This window comes from Pteropus vampyrus, unplaced genomic scaffold (genome assembly GCF_000151845.1).
Source record: "Pteropus vampyrus isolate Shadow unplaced genomic scaffold, Pvam_2.0 Scaffold167, whole genome shotgun sequence".
In the NCBI taxonomy this organism is placed as follows: Eukaryota; Metazoa; Chordata; class Mammalia; order Chiroptera; family Pteropodidae; genus Pteropus; species Pteropus vampyrus.
The window spans coordinates 1,785,252-1,790,511 of record NW_011888948.1 but is presented as its reverse complement, the minus strand read 5'-3'; positions in this window follow the sequence as shown (position 1 = coordinate 1,790,511).

Genomic DNA, 5,260 nt, shown 5'->3' with positions numbered 1-5,260 from the left:
CAGATAGCATGAGGGCAAAGCCCACAGGATTTACCGATGGAGTGAATGTGGAGGGTGTGAGAGAGGAGTCAAGGACTCCAGAGGCTTGGGCCTGAGCCAATAGAAGAATGGGCTGCCATGGACTGAGTGTGAGAAGTCTTTTTATTCCTGTGTGTCCTGGGTTAGGTTGGATTTGTGAAGTAGCAATAACTTTTAAGAAGGAACTTATAGAACTCCTTATGTATGTGTGTGTGTGTGTTGGGGGGGGTGAGTAGCCATTGCTTATGTCAGCTGTACCCCAAATCCTCAGTCCCCCTGCAATCCCAGCCAGCAATGGTAAGTTCCTTGTTTCAAAGGAATGTGAATTGGAGTGAAGAAAGTGTAAATTAGAAATGCGACCTAAATGAGCTTCTTCATAATGGAGCCACTGTGTTATATATTTTAGAAAGATTCATCAAATCCTTGGTGAAGAATCATGACTTAAAGCCCTCCTCCCCATCTCCTAATTTCCCCTTCCATTTCCATGTAATTAGGGCAGAATAAATCCTCCCTTCTATTCTTCTTAGAAGCAGTCCCTCTTTACAGCAGTGGGATGTGAGAGAACTTGTTCCAGATCACCTTTGAAGGACTTTAGTTTACTTTTCCACTTCTGCCCTACCACAAAATAAATCTTAATAGCTTTTCCTTTGTCTCTTTTTTTTACAGTCCCTTATGAAAAATGGAAGGCAGAGCGAGAAAATAACAAATTTGTCCATGTGTGAAAAGGAAAGGGGAAGAGACTTTCACCTTTACCCCACCTAATCCTGTAAAATCCCCTCACTACAAATTGCCTGGTTGACTATTTCTTTTTCATCATTCCCAGAGATCTTGAAGTCCAACCTTCTGGGCGAACCCCATATGTAAACTCATGAAGCATTCTGCCTCTTGGGTGCTTATAAACCCATGGATGTATGGGTAACAAGGGGAGAGGGAGGGTGTGAGCCTTCTGCCAATTGTATGACTATGCCCAGGCCCTGCCAGGCATTTGTTGTAAAGGCAGTTTTACTCAAAATGTACTGTGAGTGTTTCAGAAACAATGAGGGTTAGAAATAACAAAAGTCAGATGTTGGCTTGTTTTATTAGAAATAGAATTAGAAAATGAGATGTTCATGGAGCCTGCAAGTGTAATTTGAGACAGAAATACTAAATGTGGGCTTCCAGCCTTTTTGGTGCCCAAGACACTCCTTGGAATTGGGTTAGGGGTGATATAATGCAAAATACTGCACCACCCAATCCACTCCAGGGCATTGGAGAGAACGAATTAATATTTCTTCAAATTTATTCCAAACAGTGACAAATACATGGAATTCGGGAAATGGATCATTTTGAAAATGGTATCAATATAACAATTGTTTTCATTATTTAATTAATTAGTTAATTAATTTGGGGGAGGTTGACATTGATTTACAACATCCAATAAGCCTCAAGTGTACAATTCAACAGTAAGTCATATATCTATCACCGCCCATAGGTAAATTTCTTTTCGTTACCACGTTTGACCCCTTTTACCCCTATCTAACTCCCCACTCCCCTCTTCCCTCTGGTAACCACTAATCCACTGTCCATGTCCATGAGTCTCTTTTTGTTTGTCCTGTTTGTTTATTGCTTTTAGGTTTATATCCCACGTATAAGTGATATCATGTGGTTTTCAACTTTTTCTGTTTGTCTTATTTCGCTTAGCGAGATTACTTCATGATCCATCCATGTTGTCACAAATAGCAGTATTTCACCTCTTCTTATAGCTGAGTAATAGTCCATGTATATATGTACCACATCTTCTTTATCCAATCATCTATCGTAGGACATTTAGTTTGCTTCCATGTCCTAGCCACTGTGAATAATGCTGCTATGAACATTGGTGTGCATATATCTTTTTGGATAAATGTTTTCAAGTTTTTTGGGTAAATACCCATGAAAGGGATGGATCATATGGTAGATTTATTCTTGTTTTTTTGAGAAACCTCAATACTATTTTCCATAGTGGTTGTATCTATTTTCAGTCCTGCCAGTATGTTGTCTTATGGGTAGGTTAATCTTGTGGAGAAAGTTTCAGGCATCCCTTTTACCCTCTTTAACATTCTCCCTCTGGGCAGGGTAATATAGGGGAGTGTACACTCAATGTGGGATATGAACCCTGCTCTGCTCCTCCCTTGCCAGCTGTTGATCCTGGAAAGCCATCTCAAACCTTTCTGGGTCTCTTGTGTCTTTATAAAATGAGGGAACTGAAAAAGAAAATGACCACTAAAACTCATCTCTAGCCACTCCATGATTCTTACTTCTTCTCAGGCCACTTTATCTGCTTTTCTTTATTTGCTAAGATTTTCTCTCTTCTCTATGAGAAGAATAGACAAAAAAAAAAATGGAAGTAAAACCCTGTAACTGTTCAGTTTTGAATTGAGTGTCTCATGTCAAGCACTTGGATTTTTCAGGACATTTTTGTGGAGAACTAGAAAGCTTCCTGAAGGATTCATCCTGGTGTTTTTTACTCAGTGAGATAATTTTTAAAAATATTGTATTGATCTTCCAACTTGTACATTTACAGATACATAGAGTTTAGCTAGGAATACAATTAGAAAATTATGTAAATTGGTACCAAATTTATGTTTTCTCTTAATTGTCTGAGACTTGGGATTAATCTCAGCAAAGGAACATCCTTATTTCCCTCAGTATTCTGGAATTTGCTTCATCATATTCAGTTCCTCTAGTAACTGACATTTCCAGGCTCTGCCTCTCTCTGTCTTGGACTGGATATTCCTAGGAAAGGGCTACTTTTCTCCATTAAAATTGGAAACAAACTGCAATTGCCAAGAAGATCAGGGCAGGTGGGCACTAGTTTCCTTTACTTCATCTTTACCCCCAGGGAAAATGGGAAAATTCATGAGACAAGTTGTGTTATTTATTTGCTTTAGAACTTCCCTTCTGCCATTCCCTCCATATGGTTTATGTTTTCTTTCTGAGTCGGTGCTTTCACCATACAAAACTGCCTTTGTTGAGAGGCAGTAACAGGTGTGCCATGAAAGAATGAGCATGTGTAAGAGAATGGGAGAAAGTGTGCATCTCTGTGCAAGAATGCAGAGGGCAGAGTGTCAGTTTTGTATGTGCAGGTGTCTATACAGTCCAAGGCATGAAGACCCAGCATACTTGGTGAATTTCTCAGGAGAATATATTCATGTAATATTTAAGAGCTCTTGGCTGAGAAATCTCTGCACCATCTGTGAACACATCCCTTCCAGAGAGATGGGCAACCTTTGATTCTTAAGATAGATGAAGCAAACGCATTTCAACCACAGAATTCTGAGAAGGTACTAGATCCACAGATGAAACTAGGTATGCAATACTCACCTTGTCTTTCTTTTATGCCTAGATAGTATATTACACAAAGTGTGGGCATCAGGCCAAACAGACTGGAGTAGAATTTCAGCCTGGTATTCCCCAGTGTTGACACGTTGGGTGATTTACTAAATTTCTCCAAGCTCAATGTCCTTATCCATAAATGCTGGATAGCAATGCCCAACTCCCAGTGTGACTGAGATAATCATTTGTAGAATTGCCTTGCTCAGTGCTTGATACACAATAGATATTCAGCAAATGTTGGACCTTGTTCCATAAATGCGGTTCTCAGACCGTATTCAGCAGAGATGGGAAACTTTTTCCCATATGTTCAGGTAAATAATTAACAGGGTTCAAATTGCCTTCTTGTTGCCAACAGAGATTTGGACCTCCTGTCTTTTGGTATGATGAAGTTGATGAAGATGATGCAGCTGCACATGTTAGCTTTAAGCTCATTTTCTCGATGGAACAGGAATGACCAAGCACTACTTCTAAGACCCAAAAGCACTCCTATCCTGACCTCCAAGCTGGCTTCATAGGGATGGTGGTGGAGCTGTGTCCAGCCTCCAAGTCTATATAGATTGATTCTCATTGTGTCCATTGGCACTCGGGGTGGACCCTGCCCAGGATATGCTCCAGAGCAGTGAGACCACACGTGAAAAGCATCTTTTGAGGAAATACAAACCAGGACTCTTTGTTTCATCAGAGTAAGCAGCTCAACATGACTTTGGTTGAAAAAGAAACCTTGCTCCCTGCTCTTCATAGATATCACAGTATTGTGGAAAGAGAATGGGCTTAGGAGTCAGAGGAAACTTCAAATCCCACAACTGCCACTATGTTACAAAAAAAAAAAAATGACAACAACAACAACAAACCAACGATTTAAGTCCTAAGTCTGTTTCCAGTTTTCTAAGTAGTAATGAAGTTGCTATGAGAATTTGTTAGGAAATCACCTCACACCGAACCTCGGACAAAGTAAATCATCAATGACTATCAGCATCCTTCCAAAGCCTTCAAGTGCCTACCCACATATTTAAACAATTTACTTGGACTGTTGGCAGTGAGCGACTGGTTAACTTCAAAGGAGAAACCAATCTGTGTTGACAAATAAGGGAACAAAGACATTGAGGTAGAAGCAGGCATTCTACCTGCTCCAAGAAAAAATAATTATCAGCCACCAATTCCTAATTTAGAAGGCAGATTAGCATTTCAGACGGGATTCTCACACATATTTTTATGTGTTGGCATGGTGCGTACTGCGGATTGACTCCCTTTGCACAGTTTAGTCTCACTCAGGCATGCTTTCCAGTAATTCAGAGCTTGTGAGTCTAGCTAGTACATTTCCAGATCCCTTATGGTTAGCATTTCATATGTGATGTAGATTGCAGTAATCACATGCACCACATGAGACTTGGATTTGAAATTAAGTTATATGGTATCATAGATTGGGTTCCCTGGAAACAGATTCTGAGGCAAAGGTTGGCATACAGAAGGTTGATTAGTGTCTGCCCTCAGGGACAACAGGAAAAGATGGAAGCAGGGCTGGACAGAGTTTGGAAAAGTTGAACTGCAATGCATTTGCAAGAGAGACCTCAACTAATCCCATTCAAAGGTCTCCCTAGCTGAGGCAAATGGAACCAGTATATTGTACCCTGCATCTATTATTCGTTGGGCATGGGTTACCCCTAGGAACAGCTGCTTACCTCAGCAGCTCCTGTCTGTCAAGGGCAATTTTCAGAGATGGAAATTTTCAGGCACCTCTTCTAGCATCTGAGAAAATGAATACCTGGGTCCTGAAGGAGAAATGTGGATGGCTTGCCACAGAGCCCAGAGCCACTAAGGAGTACCCACTGTGCTGCTCAGACCCACTTGCCTGTGCTGTATTTACTCCATCTACAAACAGCTTTTCAGG